Source organism: Macaca fascicularis, chromosome 1, assembly GCF_037993035.2.
Source record: "Macaca fascicularis isolate 582-1 chromosome 1, T2T-MFA8v1.1".
NCBI classification, from domain to species: Eukaryota; Metazoa; Chordata; class Mammalia; order Primates; family Cercopithecidae; genus Macaca; species Macaca fascicularis.
This window is the reverse complement of record NC_088375.1, coordinates 61279313-61292596: the sequence shown is the minus strand read 5'-3', so window position 1 is coordinate 61292596 and position 13284 is coordinate 61279313. Positions and strand designations below refer to the sequence as shown.

The following is a 13284-nucleotide window of genomic DNA, read 5'->3' as shown; positions in this document are numbered from 1 at the left end:
TGGTCTCAAACTCCTGAACTCAGATGATCCACCCGCTTCGGCCTTCCTAAGTGCTGGGATTACAGGCATGAGCCACCACACCTGACTGGTTCCCTGGGTTTTTATGCCTCTATGCCTTTGCCCAATCTGTGTTCAGATGTCCTTCTTTCTCCTATTCTCCATTTGGGGGAACTCCTATTCATCCTGCAAGGCCCAACTCAAATGTTACCTCCTATGTGAGGCTCTCCTCAGTACCACAGGCAGAGCGAGCTCACTCTTGACTGTGATACCCTGGGCCACAGCTCTGCACAGCACAGTTACTTCTTGTTTCCACATCTGCCTTCTGTGTGATTGAAGGGTCTCCAAGGCAGAAACCCAGCTCCTGGCAAATAATTAAATAATAATTATCAGGATAGCTAGCCCTTACAGAGCACTTACTATGTGCTATGCGTGTGCTCTACAGGGCATCAGCTCATTTAATCCTCATAACAACCTCAGGAGTAGGGGCTATTATTACCATCCCCACTTTACAGATGAGGAAGTTAAAGCAGAGTGTTATGATACAGTCAGTAAGTGTCAAGGTATTACAGTAAGTGTTGAAGCTGGGATTTGAACTTAGGCAGCCTGACTCCGGGATTCACACTGTCCATGCTGTCCTGATAAATGCCCTCAGAATGAATGGTAATCTGCAGGCTCTGACCTAGTGAGTGTGTGTGTATGTGTGTGTTAACAAGACATGATATGACTCTGTCCCTGCCCACATTAGCTCTGGTGTCAAACTAGGTTGGAAGGGTGTTCTCCTGAGGCCTGGTACAGACTGTGGCTTTCAGTGAAATAACAGAATCGTCATCTCTTCCAGCAGGTGTTACCCACACCCACCCTCGCCCACTCCCCTCATTTCTCCTACAAGCCTCGGCCTCCTTTCTTTGTATATCTCTTTTATTTTGTTCTGCTTGGCCAGTCTGGAAAAATGACTGGTTGGCCTGCAGCTCGGGGAGTGGTGCCTGGTCTCTCTCTTGGCCTCTCCAGGCCCCTCCTTCTAACCCCCATGCACAGCCCTGGCCTGTTCGGAGCCAAATCACAGGGCTCAGGGGCTGAGCCACGTGTCTGCCCACCCCGCTGCCTTCTGAGTCTGTGAGCTTCCCGACTCCTGCACCACCACAGGCAAAGGACCCAGCCAGAGGCAAAGACCAATACCAAGAACATGCTCAGTCTGTGCACTCCCTCCCCAGCCTCCCAGGCTTGGAACTGCTACTGCAGGATGTCACCAGCCATGTTCCCTGCTTGTCTACTGCCTGATCCCTCCTAGGCTGGCATTCCTCCCTGGCAGGTGGCCCACCTGAGCAGACCCCTCTGTTCCATGCTTACTCTGCCTTCCACTCGCATGCACTCACTTATGGATTTTCCCTGAACCCCTACGCCCACGCTTCACAAAACCTGGCTCTGCCTTTAGACCTGTGGAGTATGCCCCAGGCAGAGGGGCTGTGTCTCGCTGGTCAACCTGGAGTTTCCCAAGAGCACCAAAAGAAGGGAGTCTCCCAGTTGATGGTGTGGGAAAGTGGGGCCATGCTTGGCTTTATCCTTGTTCTCCCTCCCAGGTCGGTGCCCAGAGAGGGTAGCAGGGGCCTGGGGGCTAGTCAAAGTGCTCCATGGAGCAAGGCATGCTTGCTTCTGCTCTAGAAGCTGACTCACAGCCTCAAATGAGCAATACAGATGCAGACAGGATGATCTGAGGGCACCAGGACCTGTAACGACTGTCTGACCCCAAAGGTACATAGTGAAGGATAAAGACGTTTTATGGCTGTGGCTCGTGAGATAGCATGATAGAGGATCCAGAGCATTGTCCATGAGGCGTCCATGCCAAGAGACACTGTGTTTCCTTCTAGTGTTTATGCTGGCCTTGGCGTCATCAACAGTGGATTTAGCCAAGAGAGCTCCGGGCCGAGGCTGTGAGCCCAGGAAGTAGTTTATTGGGTACAAATGCTGCCCCTTCCATGCAGTCACCTCTCTGCAGTGCACTGCAGCCACCCCAGCCACGCCTGGGGAGACCATCCTAGGTGCCCTTTCTTGGCAGGCACTCTGGGGTGGGACTAGGGTCCATGCAGCAGCAGGACCAGACCCTCCATGCCATGGCCTCCTCCCCACATGGTCCCCGGGAGCTGCCCCTTGCTAATCTCAGGGCCTCAGGGCCAGCTGTCCCATTCCAGGAGGCCATTCCTAAGACAGAGCAGAGCTCTAGGGCTGGAAACAGTTATGCGAGCAATGGAGCATCCCATCTTGGCCCACCCCAGGTGTGGGGAATTTTCAGGCCCAGTTGAGCCAAGCCACAGAATGAAGGCAAAAAGGCAAAACATGTTTTGGAAGGTGGCTGGCAGCCCCAGCTGTCTGCTCCATGGGCCAGGGCTTCATGAAAGGCTGTGGAGTTACTGAAGCAGTGCACGGCCTGGGGAAAGGCGACCCAGGACAGTGATGGCTCTGCTTGCTTCGAGGCCCTCAGAAATGAAGTCTCTCCACCCCACTGTGCCTCATTCCCCCAGTCATGGTCAGCCTAGCACTTCAAGCTAAAATGACCTTGTTGGGAAGTTCCTCCTTCCATCTACCTTGCCTCTCTCATGCTGGAATTCAGGCTCCTTTCTATTTAGATCCTTATTGGAAGACAGAGAAGCCTTCTTCCATCTTGAGTGGAACTTGCATTTGAGGAGAGCTTTGGACTCCTTGGAGACAGGTGCCGGGTGAAGGGCAGATGTTGTCCTGAGCACTATTATGCCATTAGCATTACTCATCTGCTGGCCTCCTGCTAAATGCAGTAGCCCTCTGGGCGGGCAGCCACCCTTCCTCCTGTTTTTTCTGGAGAGGGAAAAAATGGGGAGGTGGGGAGGTGTGGGGAAGCGTGGGCAGAAGGAGGAAGGGAAAGACACAGAGAGATAAGGGGAGCCATCGACCTCTAAATCCAGATTTCTGATGGGCTCCCATTGCTGTCTCTACTCAGGGGGAGGGTGGGCGAAGGGGAATTTGGCTCCTGAGGCTGTTACACTCTGATTACTGTGGACCCAAGACCCTTTCCCTCTCTCCTCCTTCCTCCCTCCTCCTCCTTCCTCCCTCCTCCCTCCTCCCTCTCTCCCTCTTCAGCTCTTTCTCCTCTTTTCCTCTCCCTGCTTTTCTTTCTCCCTCCTCTCTTTGCACCTCCCACTTTTCTCCTATTCCTCCATCTGCCGCCCCTTTCCTCCCCTCCAGCTGCGCACTCTATGCTCCTTCCTTGCTCTCTGCTTCTTCTCTCCTCTGTCTTTGGGCTACTCTAGTGGCTGAGCTCAGGGAGGGGATATGAAATTCATTAGTTGCCACATTGCAGTGGGATTAAATCATTCTGGCCGCTTCTCCGGCATCACTCTTCTCTCTATAGGGCCCTCGCAGAGCTACAGGCGCCTCCTGGAGCCCTTCAGTCCCGCTCCCCGGTCTTGCCTTGACTCTACCCCAGCGCCTGTTGACCAGAGCCAGGCCCCATCCCTCATCCTGAGCCCATGGTGGGTGGGCGTGGAGGTGGCTCAAAGCCTGCTCACTCCAGCTTCTCCTCTAGAGGTTTCCCTCCCAGCCTCTAAGCCCAGAATTGGGCCCTGATTTGACCAAGGGAAACCACGCTTTTTCTTTTCTCCCTTGACCCCTGAGCCTATCTTCGGGTACCCTGCTGCCTTCCTGTGCCAGCTTCTGTGCCAGCCCTGCCAGGTCCCTCTACCGCCCATCTTTTTCCTCCCTGGTCACTCACGCCTCTTGCCTGACAGCTTCTGCTCTCACAGAGTCCCCAAGCCACCCTCAGAGGAGTGATCTAAATTACTCTGGCTTCCCCTTTAGACTAAAAGCTCAATGAGGGCTTACAGTATATCCCAGCACTCTGCAGGCCTGGCATTCATTTGACAAATATTTATTGAGCACCTACTATGTGGGAGGCACTATAGTAAGCTCCGAGGGTATAGCTGGGAACAAAACAGGCATCATTCCTGTCCTTCTTAGGTGTTCAGTCCAGTGGAAAATACAGGAATAAACAAACACATAAATGAGCTTAAGCATATCACAACTGGTGGTGTTATGAAGCAGGGAAAGGACCCGTAGTAAGTCCTTAATACATATTAAAGGAATGCATGAATCATGAATTAACTCCACTTTTTTTTTTTTTTTTGAGACGGAGTCTCGCTCTGTCACCCAGGCTGGAGTGAAGTGGCGCAATCTCGGCTCACTGCAACCTCTGCCTACCGGTTTCAAGTGATTCTCCTGCTTCAGCCTCGCAAGTGGCAGGGACTACAGGTGTGCACCACCACACCTGGCTAATTTTTGTATTTTAGTAGAGAAGGGATTTCACCATGTTGGCCAGGCTGGTCTCAAACTCCTGGAATCTTATGATCCACCTGCTTCGGCCTCCCAATGTGCTGGGATTACAAGTGTGAACTACTGCACCCGGCAAACTCCACTTTTTTTTCTATTTCCTTTCCTACTTTGCTTTCCAGCCTGAAGGCTGGTCTGGTCTGTGCCACCTAAAAATATCTCTAATTATATCCTGTCCTAAATTATTCTCTCATTTGTTCCTCTTGTATTATTAGTTTTGTCTCACAATTAATAATACTAATAAATTTCCATGCATTAAATGGCTATTATGTGCCAGGCAATATATTAAGAACCTTAATGTATGACCTCATTTTAATTTTTATTTCTATTTTAAAGGAAACTGAGACTCAGATTAAATAACCTGTCAAAAGTTACACAGCTAGCACCCGGAGAAGACCCATGTCTTATACTTCTTCACTGCCCCATGGGGCCAGGGGCACCCAAGATCCCACAAGAGAAGCTGGAGAACCAGGCTGGTGGGGATTGGGGGACCTGGAGACACAACCCCTCCTAGTCCAGCAAAAGTGAGGTTGGCACCCTCCCCACTCTGTCAAGGATTCTGCCCTGGTGCCCTCATACACACTCTGCCACCCGAAACAAAACAAAACAAAACAAAAAAACTCTGACTCTGATCTCCGGGCCATGCCGCCCACCTCCCAGTGCCCCCACCATCTTCACCTTTATGTTTTCCTGCTGTCCCTCCCTTCCATCAAGGTCTGCCCACAAAAGCAGCAGGAGCAAGGCATTCTGGCTCCTTCTCTTCTTGTAAGACAAGGCTTTCTTTTCTAAAAGCCTTCCTTGGGTTTATCCCATTCATCTCCAGCTCGAGCTCCTCAGTTCCTCCAGACCCATTTCCATTTAGCCCTGGATCTATTCTGATAAACAGCTCCACCCCACGTGCTACCTACTGACCCATCTTAATAACTATACACGCTCATTAGCACCGCATTTATAAAAAGGGGCTTTCCCACCATCTATAATTAAACTCTGGGCTCCACAGGTGGGTGGGATGGTGAACACCACCTAGTCTTTACACTCTCCGTCAAGGGTCCAGTGCAGGGCCTCTTGCCACTGTATAATTCATTCTTCACCAGAAGCAAGAGTTCTTACTTTTTAAATCAATTTTTAATAATTATAATTTCCATAGAGTAACAGGTTACAAATAGATACCCATTTGAAGTATACAGCTTGACAAACTTTGACACATATGTATGTATATATACCCACGCAACCACCACCCCAATCAGGTATTGAAAAATGTTTTAAATTGACAAAAATTATATATATTTAGGTTATACAACATAATGTGTGTATATATATATAACATGAATTAATTCCGCTTTTTTTTTTTTTTTTTTTTTTGAGACGGAGTCTTGCTCTGTCACCCAGACTGGAGTGAATATACAATTATAATATACAATAACAATATACAATATATACAATTACACACACATTGTAGAATGGCTGAATTGAGCTAATTAACATATAAATTAACTCACTTACTTCTCATTTTTTGTGGTAAGAATACAAAATCTATTCTCTTACCAACTTTTAGTACACAATATATTGCTATTAACTACAGTCACCATCATGTACAATAGATCTCTTGAACTTACTCTTCCTCTCTCAGTGAAATTTTGTATCCTTTGACCAACATTTCCCCAAGACTTCCACCCCTATCTAGCCCCTGGTCATTGCCATTCTGCTCTCTGCCTCTATGAGTTCAACATTTTTAGATTCCATGTATAAGTGAGACCATATGGTATTTGTTTTTATGTGCCTGTCTTGTTTCACTTAACATAATGTCCTCCAGGTTCATCCATGTTCATGCAAATGACAAGGTTTCCTTCTTCTTTAAGGCTAAATAATATTCCACTGTGTACTTACAGCACATTTGCTTTATCTGTTCGTCAATCAGTAGATACTTAGGTTGATTCCACATTGGCTATTGTGAATAGTGCTGCAGTGTACATGGGAGTGCAGATATCTCTTTGACATACAGTAGTCGCTTCTTATCCAAAGTTCTGCTTTCTGTGGTTTCAGTTACACACCATTAACAACGGCCTGAAAATATTAAATGGAAAATTACAGAAATAGACAATACATTTTTTTTTTTTTGAGATGGAGTCTCGCTCTGTCCCCCAGGCGTGCAGTGGCATGATCTCGGCTCACTGCAACCTCCACCTTCTGGGTTCAAGCGATTCTCCTGCCTCAGCCTCCTGTGTAGCTGGGACTACAAGTGCCCACCACCATGCCCGGCTAATTTTTGTATTTTTAGTAGAAACAGGGTTTCACCATATTGGCCAGGCTGGTCTCGAACTCCTGACCTTGTGATCTGCCCATCTCAGATCCCAAAGTGCTGGGATTACAGGTGTGAGCCACCACGCCTGACTGACAATTCCTAAGTTTTAAATTGTGTGCTGTTCTGAGTAACGTGATGAAATCCTGCACTCTCCCACTTCATCCGACTGGGGATATGAATCCTCCCTTTGTCCAGCATACCCACACTGTAGACGTTACTTAGGAGCCATCTCAGTAATGAGATCAACTGTCTCGGTACAGCAGTGTCTGTGTCCAAGTCACCCTCATTTTACTTAATGATGGCCCCAGAGCACAAGAGTAGTGATGCTCAATTCAAGTATGCCAAAGAGACACCATAGAGTGCTTCCTTTAAGTGAAAAGGTGAACGTTTTCAACTTAGTAAGAAAAGAAAAAATATTGTAGGCTGAAATTGCTAAGAGCTATGATAAGAAGGCAGCTTCTATCTATGAAATTGTGAAGAAGGAAAAAGAAATTCATACTAGTTTTGTTGTTACACCTCAAATTGCAGAAGTGATAGCCACAGTGCATGACAAGTACTTAAGTACTTGTCCCCTGTCCTCCCATGGATAAGCGGGGACCACTACACTGATTTCCTTTCCTGTGGATATATATCAGTAGTAGATTTCTGGGTCACGTGGTTGTTCTATTTTTAAGTTTTTTAACGAATCTCCATGCTGCTTTCTGTAATGGTTGTACCAATTTACATTTCTAAGGGTTCCTTTTTTTCCACATCCTCACCAGCTTTGGTTATCTCCTGTCTCTCTGTGTGTGTGTGTGTGTGTGTGTGTGTTTGATAACAGCCATTCTAATAGGTGTGAGGTGATAGCTCGTTGTGGTTTTACTTTGCACTTCCTGATGATCAGTGATGCTAAGCGTTTTTTAAATATGCCAGTCAAATGTAAAATATTTTCATCACCATGAAAAATTTCATGTCATGTCACTTGCCCTAACCCAAAACCTTTCAGTGGGATTCCCCAGTTTCTAGTAATAGTGGACAAGGTTATTTGGACCAAGTCTACCACTGAAAACAAGTAAAACTGATAGATAAATATAAAAAGAAATTTTTTTTGTTTAAAAACAAGAGCTAACAAGTGTTCGTGAGAGAGAAACAACCAACCAGACAAAATTAAAGGGAAATAATGGAAACCTCAGAGATGGAAACTAAAGGTTTGCCCCAAGGGTATTTGCTGGTCCCAGTAAATCTCAACTCTTGTTTTGATGTCTGCAAGGGAAAGAAGATAGAAATCAAAGCTCAGGCTGGGCCAGCTTGGTGGTTCTCGCCTGTAATCCTGGCATTTTGGAAGGCTGAAGTGGGCAGATCACTTGAGTTCAGGAGTTCAAAACCAGCCCAACCAACATGGCGAAACCCCATCTCTACTAAAAATAAAGTTAGTCAGGTATGGTGGCAGGTGCCTGTAATCCCAGCTATTCGGGAGGCTGAGGTGGGAGGATTGCTTGAATCCAGGGGGTGGAGGCTGCAGTGAGCTGAGATCGTGCCATTGCAGTCCAGCTAGGCAACAGAGCGAGACTCTGTCTAAAAAAAAAAAAAAAAAGAAAAGAAAAAGAAAGAAACAAAGAAATCAAAACTCAGGGTTTGAAGAAAGTGGAGAGATATCCATCCCTTCCATGAGCAAGGACCACAAAGGACAACACCCTTGGAGCAAAGGTGAACCCAGATTATACCAGGCTGGCAACAAGAAGGCAGAATTCTCATCACTGTGGTCCAAGGAACCTCAGTTCCTCGCACTTGATTTAAGGTGGTTTTAAATCAGCACTGGCCACAAGTGTTTGGCAAAGCAAAAAACAAACAAAGCCAAAAAAAAAAAAAAAAAAAAAAAGAAAAGTTTCTCTAGAAGAAAGTCACCCTCATTCCTTGGATTTCAAATTATTCCATCAAATTATTTTTCAAGTATGATGAGCAGGAAACAAACAAAAATAAGCAAACATACCAGAAATAGACACCGTGCATAAGAACCCACAGATACAACAGACAAGAGAAACTAAACCGTAATAACATTAGGTTTTATAATTATCAGACACAGTATAAAACAATTATGATTACTATGCTTAGAGAAATAAAAGTCATGCTTGAAAATTTTACAGTAAATAAGAAATTATAACATTTGATTTATATTTGGAAAAATACCAAGTCAAACTTCTAGAAATAACAGATTCGATTAACACAAACAAAAGCTCAAAAGATACAGCTGGAGGGAATTTGAAACTAGAAGACAGAAGAAATTATCCAAAATTTAGCACAGAGGGACAATAGAATGGAAATGATAAAAGAAACGTAAAGCTGAGCCATAGAGGACAGAATGAGAAGAACCAACATATGTTTAATTAGGGTTCCAGAAACACAAGAGAGAGAAATTGTCAGAGGCAATGTGTAGACAGAAAACAACTGAAAATGTTCCAGAACTGATGAAAGAAACAAGTCTCAAATTTAAGGAGACAAATTCATCTCCAAAAGATAAACAGATATCCCCACCCAGACACATTATTGTGAAACTTGCGTAAATCCAAACACAAAAACAATATTAAAGATAGATTATCTTAAACAAAATATTTTTTTGTTTGATTTTTGTTTGTTTGTTTGTTTGAGACAGAGTTTCACTCTTGTTTCTTGTTGCCCAGGCTGGAGTGCAGTGGCGAAATCTAGGCTCACTGCAACCTCTGCCTCCCTGGTTCAAGCGATTCTCCTGCCTCAATCTCCAGAGTAGCTGGGATTACAGGCACCTGCCACCACGCCTGGCTAATTCTGTATTTTTAGTAGAGACGGAGTTTCTCCAAGTTGGCCAGGCTGGTCTCGAACTCCTGACCTCAGCTGATCTGCGCACCTCGACTTCCCAAAGTGCTGGGATTACGGCGTGAGCCACCGCGCCCGCCCTAAACAAATTTTTAATATGTTGAAGGAAAATAACTGCCCACTTAAAATTCTTTTCTCAGTAAAAATACATTTCAACAGTGAGAGTGAAATACAGATGCTTTCAGATGATAAAAATAAAGTGGAAAAACAATAAAAAAAAAGAGATGTATTTGCTACCAGCTGATTCCCACTAAAGGAAATTCTATTCTTTGAGCAGAAGGGAAATGATCTGGGTTGGAAAGTCTGAGAGGTAAGAAAGAATGAAAAGCAATAAAGTGGCAAATGTGTGGGTAATCCAAATGACCATCCACTGTATAAAACAGTAACAGTAATGTCTTGTGAAGTCTAAAGTTAAAAAATATAAAGGATTTCTCAAACTTGTAATGTCCAAACTGAAATCTCTGATATTTTCCTCCAGACCTAATTCCATTATATTCTTCCCCATCTAAATAAATGGCAGCTTCATTTTATCAATTGCCCAAATCTTGGAGTCATCTTTGGTCTCTTCCTCTCATCTCTCACATCAGCAAATCCTGTTAGACCTACTCAGCGGTGTGCTGAAACTGGCCTATATTGACTCCCAAGAGCCAACAGTTACAAGTTTTAGAAATCTCGTCAGCTGATTGACATCCTGTTGGTAGCTTGAAATCAGCCATGATAGGAATATTTACATCACAGAAGTCAGCCACCCCCCATTCCCAAGAACCAGTTGTTAAACCCTTGCCAGCACACCAGTGGGTTTACCTGCAAACTACATCCAGATTCTGATCACTTCTCACTACCTTCACAGCCACCACCCTAGTCCCAGCTACTATTGTTGCAATAGTCTCTCAAAGCATTTCCCCTCTTCCTCTCTTGCTTCTCTTCATTTCAGTCTCAACACAGCAGCAAGAACAATGCTGTTACTCCAGTGGCTTCCAATCTCAGAGGAAAACCCAAGGCTCTGGGCCCTTTGGCTTCCCCCTCCCCACTCTTACCTCTCTGACTATTAATCCTATTACTCACCCTTCATTCACCCAGACCCTCTCACTCCCTTCCTGTTTCTCAACCAATCCAGCACCCTGCTTTGGGCCTCAGGGTCTTTGTGTTAGGTTAGTTGCAAAAGTAATTGCAGTTTTTTGCCCTTGAAAGTAATGGCAAAACCCCGCAATTACTTTTGCACCAACCTAGTATCCCCTACTCCCTCTTTCTGGGTGTTCTTCCTAAGATCCTTCAGGGCTTTATCACATTTCACCTTCTCAGCAAGGCTGTCTCTGGCCACCCTACCTGAAATTGCAATACTCACACAAAACTTCTTAACCCCCTTTTGGCTTTATTTTCTCCCTAGCAGTGATTATTAACACATTATATATTTTATAGATTAACCTTTGTGTTATGTCCTCTAATTAGAATAACAGCTCCATGAGGTCAGGGCTTTGTCTGTTTCTGTTGGGTTATATCTTATATTACCAAAACCAAGTCTGAGAGATAGGTGCTCAATAAATCTTATCGTGTTGACCCACCCCAGGGGCATTTGAAATTTTTTTTTTTTTTTTTATCCAAAATGTGTTTATCGAGATGGTTTCCCACTCATCTTGATTCAGAGTGCTTTTAGTGCTGCTTCCTCCTAAAGGAACATCCTTCTGTTAGCCTTGCTTTTCCTCCTGTAGGCTGGCAGAGGACAGTGGAGCAGCCAACACATGTGCATGGCTAAAGACCGTGGTGATTTTATAGCATCCTGGGCATTTCACATCCCTGAAGTAGGAATTGGGGCTCTGCACGAGGCGTTTCTTCTTGTGTTTCCTCTTCTCCTCTTCTGGGGAGGGATGAAGGAGATCCTTTGTGAGAGGCATGTTCTCGTGTGGGTAGGTCGTCACTGCCGGAAAGCCTGAATTTTTAAATTCAGTTGGGGTGGGGAAGGCTTTATCTGGGCTTTGTTGGCATCGTGGAGGCAATGTAAGGCCCAAATCTGCAAACTGGCAGCCTGGAGCCCAGACCAGCCCCAAAATGTGTTTTGTTTAGCCCACTAGACATTTTAAAATAAACTAAATTAGTTGTCAACATTCAAGAATGGGAGATTTCATCTTTAAAAATCCAGATTTCCAGCTTCTCTGGAAAAACCCAAAGTCCTCACAATCCAGAGGCTTTGTTCCCACCTGGCAACAATCAGCAGCCCAGAGCGGCGCCTTGCCTCCCGCCCCAGCCTGCGCCCCACCAGCTCCCTTCCTGCATGTGCTGGGACCTGCCTGCTCTCCCGGGCTTGGGCCTGTGTCTGTCTAAATGGTGAGGTCAAGTAGCAAGACCTCTGAATTGAAGTCAGGACCTCTAAGTTTGGTTCCTCATCTGTAAATAGAGATAACAACGATACCAACCCAGAAGGTGGTTATGAGACCTGTTGAGGCATCTGTGAAGGGACTGTGTGAGCTGCAAAGCCCAGAACACCCTGAAGGGATCACACTCCACATCATGTCCATTCATGTCAGCACATCAGGGGCTGCTGATGTCTCTCTATACAGGCCAGCCCTGCCTGAGGACCCTACCCAAATATTCCATGCAACCTCATTCTGCCTCTCAGGTAACATCTGGCTCCCGTGCAGACCGTGACCTGCTCACCCCTCTCTGTCCAAAGACCCCTGTCCAAGGACCCCTACCTAGCCCCCTTCCTGGCATGTCTGCTCTGCCACGCTGTCTTAGTGGGGTCTGTGCCGTGGGGTCTGTGCGTTCTCTCTGACAAGGCTCTGCTGTCCTGGGCCAGGAGCCATGCCAGCAAAGCCCCGCAGGTTGAGGCCAGAAGATAATCTACAGGATCCTGTGCAGGCGGACCCTGAGAGGCAGATGAGGGCTGTGGCCCCTCCGCTCGTGGTGCCCACCCGCACTGCCGCTGGAGCCGTGTGGCTCGCGCTGGGCTCGCTGCCCGAGACCAGGCGGGCAGGAGTGTGGTGAGGTGGGTACCACTTCCCCACCCGCGGTGGGTTTGGGGCGGGAACGCCGACCGTTATTGGAAGGCTTCAGGAATGTGTGGGGAGGCCACAGGAATGCCAGGGGAGGGGGAGATGGAGGGATGGCAGGGAGGCCAGCGTTCAGGGCTTCCACATGCCACGTCTTCGGGGCTCAGAATCTCAGCTTTGAGGAACCACGTGGTTACTTATTAGCTGTGTTGCCTAAGGCAAGTCACTTCATTTCTCTGAGCCTGGTTTCCTCTTCTGTGAAGACTTATTTATTTATTTATTTATTCATTTGAGACACAGTCTCGCTCTGTCGCCCAGGCTGGCGTGCAATGGTGTGATCTCGGCTCACTGCAACCTCCCGTCTCCCAGGTTCAAGCCATTCTCCTGCCTCAGCCTCCTGAGTAGCTGAGATTACAGGCGCGCGCCACCACGCCCAACTAATTTTGTATTTTTAGTAAAAACAGGGTTTCACCATGTTGGCCAGCCTGGTCTCGAATTCTTGACCTTGTGATCCGCCTGCCTGGGCCTCCCAAAGTGCTGGGATTACAGGCATGAGCCACCGCGCCCAGCGTGAGTTATTTTTGCCTACTCCCCAGTGTCGTGAGAATCCAGTGAGATTCTGTGAGACTCAAGTGAATTTAATTAATAAGAGTGGCTGCTGTTTGGCAGGCACTGTTCCAACCACTACACATGCATGAACTCGTTCACTCCTCACACAGGCTCACTGACGTAGAGGCTGTTATTATCTCCATTTTACGGACGAGGACACTGAGGTACAGAAGAAAGGTCAAGGAATTTGCCTAGGAAATTATA

General features: G+C 46.5%; 1 pseudogene; it reads right to left on the bottom strand.

Moving 5' to 3' along the window:
* Window positions 1-11043: 11043 nt before the first annotated feature.
* Window positions 11044-11411, bottom strand: LOC102143171 (small ribosomal subunit protein eS27-like; annotated as a pseudogene).
* Window positions 11412-13284: the final 1873 nt, after the last annotated feature.